Source organism: Talpa europaea (assembly GCF_964194135.1).
Source record: "Talpa europaea genome assembly, chromosome: 5".
Lineage (NCBI taxonomy): Eukaryota > Metazoa > Chordata > Mammalia > Eulipotyphla > Talpidae > Talpa > Talpa europaea.
Window position 1 is genome coordinate 96418701 of NC_140071.1, and position 22486 is coordinate 96441186.

Below are 22486 nucleotides of genomic sequence, written 5' to 3' on the forward strand. Positions count from 1 at the left end.
CCCTGAATGGTCCACTTGACTGAAGTTGCCTCTTTCTGGGGTGAGTGATTATGGGATGCTGAGTCTGGGCACTGTGCCTTCTGCATGTGATGCCCTTGGATCCACACAAAGCTGCCAGGGTCTGAGATGAGTTGGTGCCGCTAGATGCCATCAGTAAGCTCCCCAGTCGCACAGCCTGCCACCCAGGCCTAAACCAAGAAAAAAAAAAAATTCCAAGGCAAATCCAGTAACTGGTTTCTCCTCCCTCCTCTTCCCTAGAAGTCAGTTAAAAGAAGGGAGATCGAATAAATCCCTCCCCAGAAGCTCTACCAGCCCCTCCTCAAGCCAGAGGCCCGGACTTCCCTAGGACAGAAGTTTTTGAGGCTCAGATGCAGCCCCAGGTCTTTTCTTCTTCCTTTCTGCTTCTGGACCCTCATCCCCTCTATAATCCCCTTGTTCCCTTCTAGGTCACAGTTGTGTGGTGTGTGTGTGTGTGTGTGTGTGTGTGTGTGTAAGACTAAGACGGCTTTAGTCCATCTCAACCTTGAAGGTGGTGAAGTGCACTCAGGCTTTGGGAGGGGGCACCCTCGGATAAGACTTCAGGAAGAGCAGAGGTTCGCCAAGAGGTGAGAAGGGACCCGTTCTTGTTCTTGTGGGCAGTGATTGAGTACTGCGTGATCCCCATGTTCCTTTTCGTGCTAGGAGTTATGGGACTTTGTTCCATACTAGGCTGTTAAAAAAAAAGAAAAGCGCGCGCGTGGTGGCATGGTGCGCGTGAGCAAGTAGAGTGGATGACATTAAACTTTTAAATTCTGTAAGAAGCGGGGTGAACATGTATTTGGGTCATTAAAATAACACCCATAAAAGCTGAACAGTGAAATGAGATCACACAGCACCGAGCTGCGCGCACCGAGTTGCCGGGCACTCGCTCTCACCGCGCAGAGAAAGGAGGCAGTGACTCTGGCGCCCTGCCTGCGCCTGCCCTGCTCTGCGCCTGCCCTGCGCCTGCCCTGCTCTGCGCCCTCCCAAACGCGCCCCGCGGATGTCCCCTGAGTGTGCAATCATCGAAAATTTGAGGTCGGAAAAATTTTCATTTCACTATCTGGCTGCACCAGGCTCTACTCCTGAAAATGCCACTCAAAGCACAAGGCTGTGTTATTTCTGTTCTGATTTTCAGGAAAGCGAACGATAGATCGTTAGCGCCATCCCGACATAAGAGATACTTCAAGGTCGCCCGGGCATAGGCAGACCGTGCGTCCACCAAGCACTTGATTCCTGGGCTTCTCCGGCACAGAAACAGGGTCTGGGAGAAGGGCATCGCCTGGCACCTGCAGGGATAAAGCGAAAAGTCCCGGAAGACTTGTTTGCACTCCTCACCTCCTGACAGGAGACCAAAAAACCCAAGAGTTAAATGGGTCCTGGTATCACCTGGTCACCAGACTCTGTAGTGCATGTGCTGATGTCAGCTCAGCTTCCCATCCCTTGGGGCTCTCCCCCTCCAGGTCCTCAACAACTCTATGCTTGTAGCCCAACCACCTCAGGCTCAGCTTTCCTAGACTAGGCACCTAAGCCTTCTTTTCAGGCCCCCCCTAGATGTTTTTGGGAAACAGGGAAGTGAATTTCTCTTGCAGCCATACCTATAACCCTGACATTGGCAACAAAAACAAATTCAAAGGAAGATGTAAGACACATACTCAGGCTGGCACCCAAAAGTTGAAGAGGGGAGAAAGATCATGGAGAAATCAGTGCCCAAGCTTCCCTATTAACAAATTTCCTCTACTTGTCAACTGAAGTCAGTGGTCCCCTAGTTTAAGACTCCAGAGGAGGGCCTCCCCGGTGGCGCAAGGGGTAAAAACGCAGCTATCCACAGCCACTGTGGATATGAAGCTATCCACAGCCACTGCAGCATGAGTTCTGAGAGGCCAGGGAGCTACCCACATGGCGCAGCAGACTTCTCCTAACTAGCCCGCTCCTCCCCTCAGCCATGTACTTTAGTCAGTCTGCCTGTTCTGCTCCCCATTCTGTCTCTGGCGAATCCTCTCACCCCCCACACCTCTGGCCTGTACTCCACTCTTGTATGCATAAATAAATAAATCTTAAAAAAAAAAAAAGACTCCAGAGGAGAGCAGGACAACTGATGCACCCTGCAGTGCACCACCTGCTGGGGCAGATGGAAGGACCAGAAGTAGGTAAGGGAATAAGGTGAGCAACCTGAGGTCTCAGCAAACCGTAGTCCCAGAAGGCTCTCCCAACTTGGGAACCAGGCTGCCTCATCCCTCCTCCACCCTCTGTAGATCTGGCACAGGCCTCATAGCACCTAATCGCAGTGCCAGCAGATGCTCAGCTTCTATGAGGTTAGCCCAGTCTGAGGTTTGTTATAGTGAAAGGCAAAAACTAATTCTTCTTTGTTTGATCCAAGCACACAAATGTCCAGAGGTTTTCAGAATATTTTCCTGTGAGGGCTACTTGAACCTGGCATGGGGACCCAGTGACCCTTCCCTTCTATTTACTTCTAGCTTTCCACATACTCAGAGATTGTATCCAGATAGCAATAGTGTTATAGGACAGCCCCGATATTGAACGGGTTGCCTGGCTGTGGGTCCTCACCCGTGCACTTAAAAAGGACTTATTAATACTCCACTATAGGCACACACAAAAGGTTAATAAAAGTGTAACAGGGTGGTCCCCAGGAAAGGGGGAGGTTCCCTGCCCCACCCAAGGGAGGGTGGAGCTGAGCAGGAAGAAGAGAAGCTGCAGAAGAGACTGAGGAAGGAAGCAGGATGGAACCAGGAGACCTGGAGGAGGCGCATGGAACCTAGAGACACGTGAAGAAACTGTGCTTGTCTTTTGGTCGTGGACTGGGTGACACAGATGTGGGTGAGACCCGTGGGGAGGTGACAATGGCAGCTTTTATCTTGATGTTGATTTTGCTCTTTTCCTTCCGGGCTTGTCTGATTGTTTCTGGCCCTTTTCTGTGGGTCCCCACTGGAAGATGCTTTAGACTTGCAGCAGGCTTTGGGGCCTTGTTCTGGGCCAATCCCATATGGATGGACTTTTACCCACGAGGGGATGGGTAACTTTGCGTGCTTCATTTAGAAGCTAGATTCTTTGCCTTACCTGTATTGTTTCCTAGTTTTATTAAAGTTCCTTCCCATTAAAGTCTCCTATGTTTTGTGTTGATGCGGCGGATGGCAGAACCCATTTAGAATAGGCAGGTTTGCGGGGTTTGGGCTGCCCCTCTCCCTGTCCTATAACAAAAGGTTTATTTACAAGGGAAAAGGAAATAAAGAAATGTACAACTCAGGGAGAAAATAGGGAAATAAAGTCTTTAATGCGTCCTGCCCGATCAGCCAAACTGGAAACCCAAAGGCACTCTCAGAGCTGGCCAGACGCTGCTCGCTGGTGGAGAGCCAAAATGGGGGACCCCTCTAAAGCCCACGTATCTGCCTTATATCAACCTGGCTGCTTAACCCCACCCTCAGGTCCCAGCCACCTTCCCTTTGGTGGTGATGGGATTTGGAGTTCCCAGTGTCTTTGGCTTTGGCCTGGGGTGGGGGTGGAGTCCACAAAGCCTGTATGGAATTAGCTTTAGGACATCCTTTTCCCCCTAGCAATACCACTCTGTGCTATTCTCTGGTGACCTCACAGTGAATTCTAATTCTGTACCTCTTTTCACCAAGATATAGATGCATTATGGGAAGATTCAGGTGCTGACATTATTGGGGCCCTCATTGCATGTTCCTGCTAGGCCTCTATTTCCTGCAGACCTGGCCTTTCAACAGCCAAGTTAGCAGCAATTACACAGCAAAGAGCCTGTGGAAAAAGGAGCAATGAGCAGGCTGAGCAGGGTGGGATGGCTATAAGAAGGAAACAAAGACTGAGAATGTGCCTCAGGGTGAGGTGAGAGGGTGATGAGAAACTTCACAGGTCTTAAATTCAATCTCTTCCTCTTTACAGGGGTCTGTTGAGGAAGCAGCTGAAATGGCAATCTGCAACTGGTCTTCTCTACATCAGTGGAATTTGGAAGCAAAGTAGCCTTAGCTGACAGAAAGAGGTCTTTGTGACCTAAATTGACTCAATGAAATCAGTTACTTTTTCTCAAAATGTTCAATTCTGTTACCTCCCAACTCATCTAGTGACTATTTTTGTTTTAACGGATTCATTCCTTCATGATTCTGGTACATTTTTGTACTGAGTTCCAAAGCACTGCAAGGCCCCAGTTTCCTCAGCGCATGATATTCAATTCACAATACAGTGAAAAAATTGCTCTGAATGTACTACAAACTCCTTTTCCTGTCTAATCAGCAGTCTGTGCTGGATGCACGTGAGTGCAAAGGTCATGGTTTGAGACCAGGCCACCATCCCCTCCCCCAAATCAAGCCTATTTTGTCCTTTGTGATGGGTTTTATTCCTGCATATCAAATGCCTAGAGGTCATTTGGAGCTTGTGTGGAGAGGTGTGATTTTCCAGACTTAATGCCTCAGAAGACTGTGACTGGTGGTGGGAAGTACCGGGAATCAAAGATATTTCTCAACTATGAGAAAAGAAGAGGATGAATTAGAATCACTACTATAGGGATGACTCTAGCATTGGTTTGTATCCAGAGACAGATCATAAGCAAATAAGCACTCATATAGGGAAAGTGAGAGTGGGGGCTATTAAGAAAGGAAGCACAGTGTCCTCTTTTAGGACTTCTTTCTTGTGCCAAATGAGATGGTGAGGGCTGGGGAAACAGAAGTGAGACCAAACCTGGAAGCAGCAATAAACAGGTAAGAAGCCCCTGCAGTAACCCAGGCACAAGGACTGTCCATTCACCAGTCCAGTCAAACTGTTAGGGGGAAAAGGATGTCCTAAAGCTAATTCCATACAGGCTTTGTGGACTCCACTCCCACCCCAGGCCAAAGCCAAAGACACTGGGAACTCCAAATCCCATCACCACCAAAGGGAAGGTGGCTGGGACCTGAGGGTGGGGTTAAGCAGCCAGGTTGATATAAGGCAGACACGTGGGCTTTAGAGGGGTCCCCCATTCTGGCTCTCCACCAGCGAGCAGCGTCCGGCCAGCTCTGAGAGTGCCTTTGGGTTTCCAGTTCGGCTGATCAGGTAGGACGCATTAAAGACTTTATTTCCCTATTTTCTCCCTGAGTTGTACATTTTCCTTATTTCCTTTTCCCTTGTAAATAAACCTTTTATTAACCTTTTGTGTATGCCTGTAGTGGAGTATTAATAAGTCCTTTTTAAGCGCGCGGGTGAGGACCCACAGCCAGGAACCCGTTCAATATCGGGGCTGCCCTATAACAAAACCATTTGTTCAGAAATTAATTCTATCAAAGCTGACCTCTCAGGCCATGTCTGAGAGCCAGTCTATACAGATTATGTATTAATTATCCCCCCCCCCCATGAGATGCTTACTTTTTTTCATTGGTAAAGGACAGCTGCAGTTGGAGATGCAGCTTCTTTTGGGGTTGGGATGGGCAGGTACACACAATTAAAAGCTATCTCAATGACAGCATATGAATGTTTTATTTTGGCTTAGTTTCTTTCCCTGAGATAAGTTTAGGCATCACGTTCTTAAGAAATACTCCTTGCATATTTTTTCTAAAATCAGGAACTTTCTAGTCCAGTCTAGAAGGAGAATTATTTGTAAATGTCCCACTTTTTTCTTTGCAAAATAGCTAGTTCAAAAATGCTGAACCTGGGCCTCCCCGGTGGCGCAGCGGTTGAGCGCTGGGTTGCGAAGCTGCCCACAGCCTCTGCAGCGCCGGTTCCATCCCCGGCTGCTCCATGGCCACCTGAGGAGGATCCCACATGGCCCCACATGGTGCGCAGACTTCTCCTGCCGCCCCACTGCTCCCCTCAGCAGTGTGCTTCGGTCCTTCTGCCTGCTCTGCTCCCCGCTCTGGCTCTGGTGAATTCTCTCACCCTCCCGCGCTTCTGACTGTACCCAGTGCTTGTATAAATAAATAAATAAATCTTTTAAAAAAACCAAAATACAAAACAAAAAATGCTGAACCTGTATTCATAGTATAAAAGCATTCATTACCGCAGATTATAACAGCTAGTATTGAACTACTCACACGCTCCTTCATGTAAACATCTATAAGCTAAATTAAAATTTGGAGCCAAACAAATATATTTATTTTCAATATTATTATATACACATATGAAAACAATGCTAACATATATATAAAAAATGAAGTCATAAAATATATATATAAAAAAAAATCAGTGACTTCTACTGATATACGTGTCCTTGTTCTTGGTCCATATCACCCTTTGCTTTTGACTCCAGTGGCTGGTTCAGATCAGAACAGTGAGAGCATCTGTAGCTCCTGGAAGAAAAAATGAGTGACTAATTCCTATTCACAGATGTTTGAAAAAAAAAAAAAAACACTTTATGTAAGTGCCCCCCCTGCTATCTGCCATACCTTTGAAGCTCCTATATGATCCTTAAGGGAGGGATTGAAGTGCATATGGCATATCATTATCTAGACTTTTCTACGTTGTCAATGTGGCAATTTCTTGCTAGGAGCCAGAGGGGCACACAGTGGAACTCGATATTGTGTCCAGGGCACCACCAAACATATTGTGATTTGATTGTCACTTAGCTGTTTTACTTTTCTTATGGGTCTAAAGTAAATCATAAGCTCTTCCAAGGCAGTCTCCTTTCAGCATCCACTGCCTTGTAATTCCCCAAATTCATAATAACATAAATCTTAAATAAGGATCCTTATAAAGAAAGATTTCAAAAGATGGCTTAATTATCATTTCAATTTCTCCCCAAAGAGGTGGGAACTTGAACATTTTATAAGGTTGGGTGATGTGTGACCATCATTTTCTCTGTTGAGAGGAGGATTTGAGAGAGTGTGAGTGAAACTGTGTATATGTGTTCATCGTTTGCATCACCATAGCTCTTAATTACAGTAATCATTTTTGCAAATGGGCTTTGTTTTCCACTCTGGCACCTTAGCTTTTGGCAGGCTGCACCAGGCAAACACCTGTTGTCTGGTGTTACAGAGAAACACCTGTCAGTTGTGCCACTAAGTACTAACATAGGGGCTGTCATCCGGGGTCTAGGGAACCTTTGGTATTGTCAGAAGAAGGAAGGAGCACCTGCTTGGGGCTCAGGAGGACTAAGTGATAGCTTATTGACTTCTGACAGAAGATGTCGATGAATCAGTTCTCCTCCTCTGCCTGCCCCTGAGAAATGCAGCCTGGGGCCACAACATCTGGTGAGTAGCTGAATAGGGCCAGATTTGAGGACGATTCATTTTTAAAGGAGACTGTAGTTTAACAGCTACTTTCAGGCATTTATGGATGAATATTTAGCTTATAAGAGTGGAGAAAGGGAAGCAAAAAGAAAAAGAAGGATGCAGATGTTGGGAGAGCAGCAAAAATGGGAGAAAGATTTTTTTTTTCCATCTGATCATCTTTTTCATCATTTTGAGTGCATTGAGAGTACCAGACTGGTTTTATATAGAGATAGTGTAATAGATACCACTAGGAAAAAGTCAGTATCAATTCCTGTAGTAATCAATTATTCTTTGACACTATAGAGTTTCAGATATGGCTTATCCCCACACATTGAAAAGGAAGAGAATGAAATGACAAAATGGTCTGGGAAGGGTGGAGAGAGGAGATGAAAGCTTACCGTTTTCAAAGATAGCTTTTATCACCAATATTTATTTTTAGATTTCCCAACCTTTCATTCAAGTTCAAGATATATAGAAATCCATGCCTGTTCAGAAAAATTCTGAAGCTGCCTCATCTCATAAAAGATTACCCACGGAGCTGGGCCATCAAGTCTTTCCATCTGTATCTCTTTCCAGTCAGAACAGTTCTCCATGGTATTCTGTGGGAGGAGCTGCCAGCCTGAATTCTTCCTCCAGATGGATTTTGCTTCTTTCTTATGCTCCATTGTCTCACAAAACCACTCTCCTTTCATTACATTGTGATTTCTCCTAGACTTGGGAGGTCTCTTGGCATTAGGTACAAAGAGGAAACAGGGACAGATGAGTAATGTTGGGAGTAAGAAGGAAGGAAGACAGGAGAAATCATTAAGAGAACTTTTAATCTTGGATTTATTTTAGATTTTTCTCTTTCCTGCACCCCCTATATCAATCCATCCAGAACTTCTTTCTTCTTCTCTTCTAAATAGATAGAGAATCCAGACACTCCTTAACATTACCACTGGAATGACCCCGGTTTAAGTCACCATCACTTCTCCTGAGAATGTCGCCCTGCTTTTGGCCTTTTCCCCTTAAAATTTATTTTCAATGCAGCACTAATCTTTCAATTGCTAAAAATCAGTTTATGCCACTCTTCATCTTTAAGTGACCAATCACTTCTCATCTTATTCAAAATAAAAGTTGAAATCTTCCCAGTGGCTCTGCAACCCACTACCTGGTCTCAGGCTTGCTCCATTCAAGCCTCTCTGGCCTCCCTGTATGTCCCCCAATGCAACACCCACACTGTCACCTTAGAATAGTTGCTCTGTTTGTACCACTCTGTAGTGCCAGCAAGGCACAGAGCAGGTTCCCTATGGTCTGGGAAGACCGGTAAAAAAGAGTCCTGCAGACCTCAGTGGCTTTTCCAGGCTTCTAATGATCTTTCTACACCATTTGTTGTGAATGATCTTTCTACACCATTTGTACTGAAGCAACCAGGCTCAGGGCAGGCAGGGGGCCAGGAGGCTGAGAGGCCTCCTAGTCCTGGCAAATCTTCACTCTTTCTGGGCTCTAATGGTCTCTCCGCTGGTCTCTACTGCACTCTGCCGCACGGTCCTCCGCTGCCACCCTTACAAGCTCAGTCTCTTGACTCAGGTGTGCCCATTTTCACACACACCCACACCACACTCCTGGTGCTGCTATCAGGCATGCGTGTAAACCACAGGTGTGGATCATTGATGCTAATGGCAGGAGGGCAGAAAAAAAACTAATAAATTCCATTCACCCTACATGCTTTTTCCCAGTATATTTGTCTGGCTAACTCCTCCTTCACCTCCTTCAAGGGTTAGCTCATCTGTTTTCTTCTCCAATGTTACCTGACCACCATATATACAAGTGCAGTGAGGCAATCAGGCTCCGGGCGGGCACGCAGGGGAGCCTGAGAAGCTTGGGAGGCAACCGAGCCTCCCAGCCCCTTGTGAATCTGTACTCTTTCTCTGGGCTCTCTCTGGCATTCTCTTGTGGTCTTGCTTCTTCTGTAGTCACTGGTCCTCCCGTAACTATCTCTGAGCAATGCCACCTGTAGGGTAAGGAAAAAAATGTCAGGCTTTTCTGCCCTCCTGCCATCAGGATAGATGATGGATCCTTGTCCTGAATGCATGCCTGATGGCGGGCACCTGGAGTAGGGTGTGGGCATAGGTAGATGGGATTCACCTGGGCTGAGACTGGGCTTTTATAGTCACAGGGACGCCAGCAGAAGCCAAAAGAGAAGCCGAGAGAGAAGCAGCAGAAGCCGAGAACAGAGAAGCAGAGAGAAGGCCAGAGAGCCCAGATAAAATGAAGACTTGCTGGGGGCCGGGAGGTCCCCCAGCACCCCCGCCTGCTGTGAACAGGGTAAATCCCAATAAAAGCCTGCAAAAGCCACTGAGGACTCTGACTCCTCCTTTACCTGGTCTGCAGGATCATAGAAAACCTGCACCGTGTCCAGTCCTGACCCTACACCACCCTTCTATCCCCCTCCAGGCTCAGGGGTGCACACTTACACATGCCCGCACTCATGCTCCAAGTGTCCACAATCAGGCACGCATGCCCCACACCTACGCTCCCAAACACCTGCACCAACACGATCAGGGCCACAGGCGATAGCCAAGAGGCTAGTGGTATAAAAAGCCTGATTAATTCCTTTATCCTACAGAAGTATCCGCTTTGTACTTTCCCCATGCCCATGATGCTTTTCTTAAAAATGTCTAGAGCGTACTATGGTAACGTATACCTGACGGGTGTGATCCTATACCCTTAAATCATATACAGTGTTATAAACCAATGTTACCGCAATAATAAAACAATCCACATTTATTTGTTGAATAAACAGTTCAATAACCCTTACTGTGAACCAGGCAGTCTGGCCATATACTAGTTCATCTAGTATGCTGTAGGGTAAGTTAAAAGGTATCAGGCTTTTCTGCCCTCCCGCTATTAGGATAGATGACGGAACCCTGCGGTCCTGAATGCATGCCTGATGGCGGGCACCTGGAGTAGGGTGTGGGTGTAGGTAGATGGGATTCACCTGGGCTTTTAAGGGTGGCGTCACGGGGACTCCTGGAGAAGCTGAGAGAGAAGCAAGAGCAGAGAAGCAGAGAGAAGCCTGGAGAGCCCGGAGTGAAGACCTGCTGGGGGCTGGGAGGCCTGCCAGTCTACCGGCACCCCAGCACCCCTGCATGCCGTGTACCTGGTAATCCCCATAAAAACCTGCAAAACCACTGAGGACTCTGACTCCTCCTTTCCCCAGTCTGCTGGATTAGAAAACCTGCACAGTGGTCCATTCCTGACCTTACATATGCATAGCAAGCTTACAGTGTATGTGCTGTTCTTGTCTTCTCATAAGTCATAAGAAAACTGAAGCAGGAGAGATGCAAGTCACAGCTCGGAGGTGAGGAGCTGGGCTTCACTCTTAGAAAGACTGGTTTCAGGAACACTGTCTGTATGACTGTGCTTTGCTGAACTGATAAGAGTTCTAAAAACCATTCTTCCTTACTGATTTTGTTATCTATTTCACCCTGCTAGTATGTAAGCTCCATGAGGATCAGGATCTTTCTTCTGGTCATAAATATTTACCCAAAACTGAGAATCATGCCTAACACATTATAGGTGCCAATTAAATATTATTGGATGATATGAATTTGATTATTGAGTCTGCTTCCCAGCTTATATTACTTTACGTTGATTCTAAAACATCCACTTCTCAGGCACAGCAATTTATCCTCTGTGATACTCCTAGAATAGAGCAAAGAGGGGCCTCCCTGGTGGCGCAAGGGGTCAAGCACTGCACTATGAAGCAATCCACAGCCTCTGAAACACAAATTCGATTCCCTGCCGGCCAGGGAGCAACTCACATGGCACAGCAGACCTCTCCTGTCTTGCCTGCTGCTCCCCTCAGTGGTGTGTTTCGGTCACTCTGCCTGTTCTGTTCCCCACTCTGTCTCTGGTGTATCCTCTCTCACAAACACCAACCCCCCCCCCCACATCTCTGGCCTGTACTCCAGTTCTTGTATGCATAAATAAATAAATCTTTTAAAAAATAAGAAAAAAACAAAGAATAGAGCAAGGAGAAATAACATTCTAATTTAGACATTTTATTTTGCCCCTGTTATTGAATGAATGAAACTTCTTTAGAGATGCTGTTTTTATTTCCCTCTGGGATTTTTACCTTAATTTCCCTTTACAACTCCAACCAAATCTCCCCATCCCATATATGAAAGGGGTAAATGTGAGAGGAAATAATAAAAAAGGAGAAGTTGAGAGTTCACTCTTGTGCTTACACAGAAGTCAAACACCAGTTAACATTTTAAACCTAATTTCCTAACCAAATTTTATAGTAAAAACAACACACAGATAATAGACATAGAAACAGAAAATGGGGTCTATGTAACAAAAATGCAGCTGGTTATTTGTGAAACCCACACTTGCAACCAAATCAAAGGGAATTGTATACATGCAGATTATTTAAATTGTTAGCAGAGGAGAGTAGAGGCTTGCCTTGCTTCAGAACTTACTTGCTGTAAGGCAACAAGGGGAATGTGGAAAAGAGACACTAGAGAAAACCAATTTACCTGAAATCTGATTCTGCAACTAGCCTCAACATATAAGCACACACACACACACACGCACACACACACACACTAATATGTAGCTGTGGCCAAACCTCAAAGACTCATTTTCATTCTTTGTGAAAAGTAATCACTTCACTTCAGATGTGCTTTATTATGAGAAGTAAATAAAAATTCACAGGTGTGCCTGTGAATGGGAAATCATTTCATACTACTTGGAACAAATTTGAACCCATTTTTACCTCATTTTCTCCATTAATAAATCTGACATAAAAACATTTAATTTACAATTTGCTACATAATTATAAAAACTATAATACTTTATGTTAAATTTATCAAAACGATGTCCAAAAAAGTCTAATGTATGAGTATATATTTTTTTTAAATCAGTTCACGTTGCCACTGAAGAAATGCAGATAATAAAGCAAATGAAGTCAATACTGTTATATCTCATAATTTGTGGCAGAATAGCTTGGTCCAGTTATTTTTTATGAGGTTGGGTTATGATTCCCTACAGGTAATTCAGCAACTGAAAGAATTCCATGTGTGAATTAGAGAATGATTGAGATTTTTAAGCTGAGTTCTGAAGAACACAAAGGAAAGGAAGATGATCAAAGAAGCCATCTGCATTTTATTTATTTTTTAATTATTTTAATTTAATTTTTTTATTTTTTTAAACAATATTTGCTTCCCCCTCACCCTCTCAGGTGTAGTCCCCATAGAATTTCCTTCCCCAAGACACAGTGCACCATCACCTCAGTCCCCTGTGCTCCTCTTCCCTCTGATCCCTCTCCCTCCTCCTCCCCTGCAGGATGTCTCTGATTTATAATTGTCTGTTTTTGCTTTGTTGTGTTTTGTACTGTTACTATTTTTTTACACTGATGTCTTATTTGGTTCCCCTATGTTCCTGCTATAAGTGAAACCATCCGATATTTTTCTTTTTCCTTCTGGCTTATTTCACTGAGCATAATTCCTTCTAGCTCCATCCATGTTGCTGTGAATGGCATGAGTTTGTCTATTTTGATTGCTGAATAATATATGCCATCTGGGGCCACCCCCGTGGCGCAGCGGTTGAGCGCTGTTGGTTGTGAAGCTGCCCGCAGCCTCTGCAGCTCTGGTTCGATCCCCGGCTGGTTCGATCCTGGCCGCTGGGTGAGGGTCCCACATGGCGCGCAGATCTCTCCTGCCGCCCGCTGCTCCCCTCAGCAGTGTATTTCGTCAAGTCTGCCTGTTCTGTTCCCCACTCTGGCTCTGGTGAATTATTTCACCATCCCGCGCTTCTGACTGTACCCAGTGCTTGTATAAATAAATAAAAAAAATAAAAAAATCTTTAAAAAAAAATGCCATCTGCATTTTAAACTGTCTTCCTCTTTACTTCCAGAATTACATAAAAGCAGCAAGAACCACTGGTGTGTCATCTTCTCTGTCTCTAAAGCAGGCTCAGCAGTTTGCAGAGAATGAGAATCTGTCCAGATAACTTGTCAACTTCTTCAAAGAAAGGGATTTGGCTTCCAGAATTCCATAACTGAATACCTTTGTAGCAGGTAGCCTGGTGTCTTGGTAATGAAAGCTATGAGTCTTAAAATCAAATTAATAACCTCACATCCAGTCAAATAACCTTACAGTGGCTGAGTTGCTAGACCAGACCACTTGGAAAAGTTGAACCCATTTTTACCTCATGTTCTCCATTAGTATACTTGACATAAAAAAATGTCAATTTTAAGTGTTTTTCCTCATCTATAACTAATTTTTAAAGATTTTTCAAAAGTATTTTAGGGACTGTTATGACCTGAAATTTTGTCTGGGATGTGCTTTGGTTTGTTTGGAGACAGAGGAGCAACAGGCCAGTTATGGTTAATAGAACAAGGCATGGTAGTGTAAGTTGAGATTAAAAATTAAAAATATCAATGTCTTTTAAGAAAAGAAAGAATCATAAAGGAATCGATACCAGGCAAACCATTTTGGTGTATTACCAAGGTAAACCATTTTGAAAAATTTGAAATGGCTATTAAGGATATTATATTTGCATTATAAATGAGAAAAAAACTTGCAATTTTTTTTTGCAAATGTTTCACACCTAATCCATTGCCATTAAAAGGGGGAGAATGTATGGGGAATATAACCAAGATGAAAATGCATACATTGCACAAAAATGAAAAATGATGTAAAAATTATATAAAATAAAATAAAATACTATGCATTAAAAAAGTGGGGTCACTAACTAAGCAAAACCTTCCTTTGACTCTTTGGTTATACTTCCTAAAGGGAATCACTAAGAACTACCTTCTATGCAAATGCTGAGATCCAGGAAGTACTGAGGTCCTGACACAAATTGACATTAGATGAAGGCATCAAAGGAAGAAATTAGCACATGCCCAACCATCCGCATTAGAGTCTGCTTGGGTGAGGACACAGAATTATTCCTCATAACAAGCACACACAATTAATCATCAGAGACAACACAACTCTCAAGACTTCCTATCTCTGCAAGCTGGAGCAAATTTCTTAACCTCTCTGGGTCTTACTCTCCTTATTTAAGATGGAGATAGTAATAACTGCCTTAAACTGCTGTTTTGATTATTGTTCTGAAAACTAAGGAGCCTATGTGCATAAATGAAGCAGTACTGCCTGCTCCTGGCTCATTGGGAGCCTCAGTACTGTTAACCATCAAAATACAATATCTCTTTTTCTTCTTATGAGTCTTGGAGCAATTAATTTGGAGAAGAGGGGGATTCATATTTTGATGCAATCAACAAAGGTATCTAAATGAACTTTCCATTTTCACATCAGACTCTCCAATTCTGTGAAAGTTAAAGAAAATGCTATTTAACTTATGTGGCAAAAATCACAAGGGATTTCCTCTGTCATAAATATCAAAGACGATGCCATCAGATGACATGTGGAGAAATGGCAGGCCTCCAATTTAACAACGAGGGGATGTAAGTTTTGTAGGCTATGAAATAATGATCTCTCATGTCTTCCCATTACTGGCGTGATAAGATTCAGGCACCTATGTAATGTGTTCTACCAGTGAGTGTAGCCATAGCTCTTTTAGATAACAAAGACACCTGTCATATAGCGCCAGAATAAAGTCTTCAAGTGACACTCCATTTGTCAAATCAGTATGTTACAAAACATAATTTTTCTTCTGGGGATTTTCATAGCCTGTCTACATAATAAAGTCATGTTAAAGAGTCCTTCTTGTATTAGGAACACAGAACAAACAAATCAGGCAAATAAAAACAAGACCAAGCATTCTATTCACAAGGGGAAGATTAGAGTTTCTAGGAAGCACCCATAATCCAAAGCACGCTTATATAGTATTTGTTTCTTTTCCAACGTGAAACTGAAAGAGCAAGTGGACAACAGTAAGAAACGCTATCTTTAATTTGTATTTGTTTTAGTTCTCACTTTTTAAAGAATTTCCATATAGTAAAATTCATTCATCCTGGTACACTGATTTGAGTATTGACGAATGCAGATAGGTAACATCACCACGATTGTGATCTTGATTTGGTTTTAATTGGCTTTGAGATATAAATAATGTGATTTAAATGACAAAGACTATATATAATTCAGTCTTTTAAATGGAGAAAATGAAGAATGGGGGAAAATATTAGACGAAAGTTACTGGGCTTCCATTTTCTGAAAAGGAACCCCACTTCCCACAAATTTCCTTGACTAATTTCTTCCCTTTTTTCTTTAAGAAAAATCTCAGTTTATAGCAACAACAAATGTTGGTGAGGATGTGGTGAAAAGGAACTCTCCTACATTGCTGGTGGGAGTGCAAACTGGTTTAACCACTATGGAAAGCTGTCTGGAGGTTCCTCAGTCTACCAAAAATGGAGCTACCATACGACCCAGCAATTCCACTACTAGGGATCTACCCAAAGGACACAAAAACATTGATTCAAAAGACCACCTGTACACCTATGTTTATTGCACCACTATTGACAATAGGTAAAACCTGAAAACAACCCAAATGCCCAAAAATAGATGACTGGAATATTGCTGAATATTATTCAGCAATCAAAAAAGATAAACTCATGCCATTTACAGCAATGTGGAGGATGGAGCTAGAAGGAATTATGCTCGGTGAAATAAGCCAGAAGGAAAAAGAAAAATATCGGATTGTTTCACTTATAGCAGGAATATAGGGGAACCAAATAAGACATCAGTGTAAAAAAGTAATAACAGTACAAAACACAACAAAGCAAAAACAGACAATAATACATCAGAGACATCCTGCAGGGGAGGAGGAGGGAGAGGGATCAGAGGGAGGGAGGGAGGAGCACAGGGGACTGAGGTGATGGTGCACCAGTGCATTGGGGAAGGAAACTCTATGGGACTATACCTGAGCGGGGTCCGGGGAAGCAAATATTGTTTAAAATGAACAATGATGTAAAAAATATACAATTTTTAAAAAATCTCAGTTTAACAATTGCATTCTCACAAGAGACTTCACTGACTCATCTCCCTCTCCAAATCTAGATTATGTCCCCCCACAATGTGATTTCAAAGTATCCAATTCTTTTTAAAATTTCCCTGCTTACTACAATCTTATCTCTACATTTTTTCCTATTTAGGTTTTTTTCTACATAGATTTGTATGGAGTAATAATCTAACATCTGTCTCCCACACCACTGAAGTTAAGAAAAGGAGTTGAGTGTGTTATTCATCCTGCCAGTCTCTTCAAAAATAGAATTTATTTCAACAAATTTTTGCAGGCACTGGGTTTAAATAAACTCGATTCTTTTCATCAAATTCTGAAGTGCGTTGTACCACTCTTCCTTCTATCTAATCATTAGACAGAATTATGGAAAGTAAGCGTCATTGTGTACAACTAAAGTCAGCAGTGTGATTGATAAAGTACATAAATGAAGTTAAATGTGGAAAATTTGGGCCTCCCCAGTGGCGCAGCGGTTGAGTGCTGTGCTGCGGAAGTTGTCCACAGCCTCTGCAGTGCTGGTTTGATTCCACTACCGCCCCCTCCCGCCCCTGCAACCTGCACCCCTCCAGGGAGAACGCCACAGGGTACAGCAGACTTCCTCCTCTGCCTCTGCCTTGCCCGCTGCTCCCCTCAGTGTCTTCAGTCTGTCTGCCTGTTCTGTTCCCCACTCTGGCTCTGGTGAATTCTCTCACCCTCCTGCACTTCTGACCTATACCCCAGTTCTTGTATAAACTAACTAACTAAATCTTTTTAAAAAATAAATAAATGTGGAAAATTTCTTGTAAAAACTTGTTTCCCAAATGCCCCAAAATAGATGACTGGATCAAGATGTGGTACATATACACAATGGAATATTACTCAGCAATCAAAAAAAGATAAATACATGCAGTTTGCAGCAACATGGATGAAGCTAGAAGGGATCATACTCAGCGAAATAAGTCAGAAAAAAAAGAAAAATACTGGATGGTCTCACTCATAGCAGGAATTCAGAAAACCTAAATAAGGGCCAGGAAAAAGACTAATTAATACAAAGTAAAAATCAAAATCAACAAGCAACTGTAAACCAGAGATACACTGGGGGTGGGAGGGGCAGGGAGAGAAAGGATTAGGGTCAAAATAAGGGGGGGGTGCAATTGTACGGGGAATATAACCAAAATGAAAATGCATACATTGTGCAAAAATGAAAAATGATGTAAGGATTATATAAAATAAAATATTAAAAAAAAACCTTGTTTCCAACCAATAAATGGCACAAGATCTGCTGCCAGATGTGACCCTCCTGGGGTTAGACTCTATAGTTAGCTACTTTTTTTTTTAAGATTTATTTATTTATGCATACAAGAGCTGGGGTACAGGCCAGAAGTCTGAGGATGAGAAGATTCACCAGAGACAGAGTGCGGAACAGAACAGGCAGATTGACTGAAGTACACTGCTGAGGGGTGCAGTGGGTGAGAGGTCTGCTGCACCATGTAGGTTGCTCTCTGGCTGGTGGGGGGATGGAACTCGTGCTGCAGAGGCTGTGGACAGCTTCATAGGTTGGGTCTTAATCCCTTGTGCCACCAGGGAGGCCCCTATAGTTAGCTACTTTTTAACTATCACTGAATAATAAGCTCTAAACCAGGCTAGTCCACAAAGGTTGACCTGGGTTCAAAAACTGTCAAGAAGGGCAGTCCAGATGCTGGCAAAGGTTGCTTCCACTTTGCTTAACTACCAACAGCTTATATGACTGCATTATTATTTCCTTGTTGTAAAAGCTTATGCAACACAAAGTTCTAAGGGAGTGCTTGTATCTGTTCATTTCTTCCTAGTGCCTTATGCTGGTGTGTGCAAAGCGTGTTGGTTAATTTATTTCCTAAAAAAGCTAACCATGTTCTTTTGGGTTTAGCTCAAGAGGAGCCAGAAAACCAAAGTCTAATGCCTCTATATTTGTAGACTGGAGGAACAGGCCATATCAGACCTAAGACATGGTCAACCAGGTATTCTTGCTACTCCACTGAATTCAGTGTTTCTAAGTCCTTTCTTATGTCCAAACTGGATAGATAGCAGCCCAGTCATGGCCTACCATGAACTCCATGAGAATAGAATTTGTATCTACTATGGTAAGGATTGATTCTCCACTCCCTAGCATGATGTCTGCCACTAACCATACACTCAGAAAATATGCATTGTATGAATGAAGAAAAGAATGAGTGAATGAATGTGTTCAGGGAATTGTTCTGCCCTTAATTAACTATGTGGCTAGCCAATTTAATTACCTCCTCCATGTATTATTATTTCCTTGTCATAAATGTAAAATCTATGAAAGCATTTGGATTAATCAGTAAGATCCTTTTAAAACACTGAAGTCTATTTCAATTGAACTACATTAAATGACAGAAAGAGCATATTTTAGCCCTGGCAATATTGGTTACCACTAAGTGACTTTGAATATATCACTTAAATGGAATGAATCTTCATTTTATTATATATAAACTTAGGATAATAAGGAGGATGTGTCTGATTTTTTTTAATATATCATTTATTTATTTGTTTGTTTGTTTATTTGTTTATTTATTTACACAAGCACTGGGTACAGCCAGAAGCATGGGAGGGTGAGAGAATTCACCAGAGCCAGAGCAGGCAGGAGAACAGGCAGAAGGACCGAAGTACACTGCTGAGGGGAGCAGTAGGCTGCAGGAGAAGTCTGCGTGCCATGTGGGACCCTCTTCCCGTGGCTGGGGAGCAGCCGGGCATTGAACCGGCGCTGCAGAGGCTGCGGGCAGCTTCGCAACCCAGCGCTCAACAGCTGCGCCACTGGGGAGACCCTGTGTCTGATCTTTTTTTAGTACCGACATTCTAATTTCTTTATATTGTTTGTTAAAAGTTTCACTTTTTGTGAAACTAGTGTCTTTTAAATGCCCAATTTTCAATAATTCTCATTAAATTTAAGGCAAATTAACAAGTCCTCTAAACTCTGTGGAGAGGATATGTAGCACAGAAAGAAGTTATTTCTGAAAATCAGAAAAAGTATAGAACTAGGTGAAACAAAGCATAAGGGAAAATGATATCTCAGGAAATGAGGATCACTGTACTTGCAGAAAGGTTAATATAAGAAAACATGATCATTGTACCCACCACAGGAGAGGAAGAGAACTCTAAATTGTAAGAGCAGGTCAGTCATCATTTCATCTCTCAGACTTTTCACTTTTTATTCTCTTTCAGAAAACAATTTTTGATTCAAGCAGAACAATTTCATTTCTCCTGGGACACTAAGAGCTTTCATTTCTGCTGGGACTGCTTTTAGCTTTTGGAAAAGTGCCAAAGATTCAGAATTTCTCCAGGTTTCAACCACATTTCTGACACTGTGCATCCAATAAGATATGACACATGGACAGAATGGATTCCTGGAGGTTTTTTTTTTTTTTAAGAAAAAAAGAAAAACTGACTTATTAACAAAGAGCAAACCCTTTTTAGACTAATAGGACCATGCAATTATGTCAAAATATATTTTAGTATATTCTTTCAGATTCTTTTTAAAGGACAACATTTTGCTTTTGATGAAATTAAGGTGAAGAGACCATGGGGAACACACCTTTATTTTGAGTAATTATATTGAGAAAAATATTGGGTGTGATCTTATGGTCAGAATTTCAAGAGGAACAGAAGGCAAACATAGTGAAAAAGTGATCCGTTTGAAAAAGAAAAAGATGAGGCCTTGAGAACAAACTTTTAATTCAGTGAACTTTCTTATGATTTTAAAACTTTAAAAACAACGGTAAAATATGAGAAATGTAACAAAACAGTGATAAATGTGAAGAATAGAGGAAAAAAGTTTTAAAGGATGACATTTAAAATGGATTAAGACAATGGAAAAGACTTATTTTTGAGATCACACTAATTAATTGCTAATTGCTAACTTTTTAATGGACAACTTCAACTAATCTCCCAAAGACTCCTAAAACTTCACATATCCTAAATATCACTCAGTATCTTTATCTTAATATGTGACTTGATCAGTCTGTGGCAAGAATGTGTATACATAGTTTTTTTGGGTGATGAACCCAGGAAGCAGAAAAGGTGTTGAGATAATGAAACTCATTAAGCTGAAACTAGAAATGCAGAATGAATGAATAAACTAGAAATGGGGAATTTTTTTTAAAGGAGAGATTATTGAATTGGCTATTAGTATCAGTAACTGGGGTTCAGATCCACTGTGAACATACCAGGCACCCTATAGAAACTGTCTCAGAGGAAAATGGGGAAGTAGGAGCTTGTCCCTTGTTTCATCTTTCTCCCATTTCTGTGTCTGTGTACTGGTGGAGGGTATTGGTTCTTAGGAGAAAGTCTAAGGTAGGAAAGCAAATAGAAGCTACAATTTCCATCAGAGGCAGGATCCGGGCAATACGCCTGAAGTTGCTTATTGTAGCAGTGCTGAAATCCTTTAGGCAAAGAAGAGATGGTCCTAATCACCTTGGTTATTTAGTAATAGCTTGATTCCAAACTGTCCCTCCTCACACGGACTATGGTGGTGGGCTATGGGTGTTGTGGTGGTGGGTGTGGTGTGGTAACAATACCTGAAGAGAGACCCTACACCTCCAAAACAAAAACAACATTGTAAACCACTGTTACATCGACAAAAATAATTGTCCCTTCTCATATATATTAATTTTCCCATTAATATAATCACTTTCTACCAAGTTGTCCAAGCCAAAATGTGTTGATTGGTCATATACTTCTCATCTTTACACTCCCTGCACTTAATATGGCCAAATTTTGCTCTTTTCACATTTTTATTGCAGCAAGTCACACATAATATAAAACTTATTGTAACCATTTTAAGTATTGTTAGCTAAGTAGTAGTGTTAAATAGTCACTAAGAACTCTTTCATCTTGCAAAGCTGAAGCTTTTTACTCACAAAACAAAGTCTACCCTATCCACCTTTCCCAGTCTCAGATAACCACCATTGTTTCTGTTTCTATGAATCTATTTGAAATACATCATGTAAGTGGAATCATGCAATATTTGTCTTTTTGTGATTGACTCATTTCACTTAGCATAATATCCTCAGGGCTCATCCTTATTATAACACATGACCAGATTTTCTTCCTTTTTAAGGCTCACCACTATTCCATTGTGGATCTGTGCCAAATATTGTTTACCCACTGACCTGTTGATGGATATTCGGATTGCTCTCACCTCTTAGCTATTATGAATAGTGCTTAAATGATGAGAGATGTGCAACATCTCTTCCAGATGTTGGGATATATACCTAAAAGCGAGAGTGATGGATTATAAAATTGGGAAGCTACACAGAAAACACTATACAGATTCTTCAAAAATTAAAAAGTAGAACTATAGGATGATTGTTCTACCTACTCCCTCCCTTCCCACTACTACAGCCACTTTGTTTCTCCATTCAATCTAATTTCTCCTAAAATTTCCCTGACTTCTAGAATATTCACTTATAATTCGTTTGCCACGATGCTGCAAGGAATCCCAAACTATAGACCTGATATCTTTCATGATCTTATGATTTCCCTTAACATTAAAGATATTGTCCAAAGCGTCTTGTCATTTAGAATGAAAAGTCCTTCATGAAAGTAGGCATTGCTTCCCTCTCTTATCATACTACTTCATTCATAATGAACTAATTTTATTTTTATGAATTCCATGTTATATTCTTTTCCTCTTCCTGACTACTTTGACTGTCCCTTTGCCTACACCACCTTCCTCAAACTTTGCTTCATTAGCTCTTCTCATCTTTCAAAGTTCCTACTGGTTGTCTTTTCATCCCAGAGCATTTCCTAATCTTCTTCTTAATGTGCACATGTGCCACTACAACTTCCGCCACACTGTATAGTAATTGTATGTTTGTTTCTCTGTCTCCCTTTGAAGCTAATACTCCTGAAAGAGAACCACGACCAGGTGAAGTCCAGGATCCCAACAGGTCATGGCACCACGTTATGAGACAGTCTTTGGAGAAGACACAGCTTAAGTGCTGCAAGATATTTACCAAAGCTCTTCTTAGTATGACAGGATATGAAAAAACATTCATTTCTGTATGATTCAACATTTCAGCAACTACTTTATTAATTGTGTAACATCATACTTACAGTAATTCTGGATTGCCCAAAATTTGAAAGAATAATTCACATATTCATTAACAACAAATTCACTGAGTCAAAGAGTCAAAGTTGAAAATAATGTGTTTAAAGAAGCAAAATGGTCATTTAGCATTTTTAATTAATATGAAACAGCTTTTAATTTAAATAGCATTAAAGAAAATTAGGAAACTATTAAAAGGGGT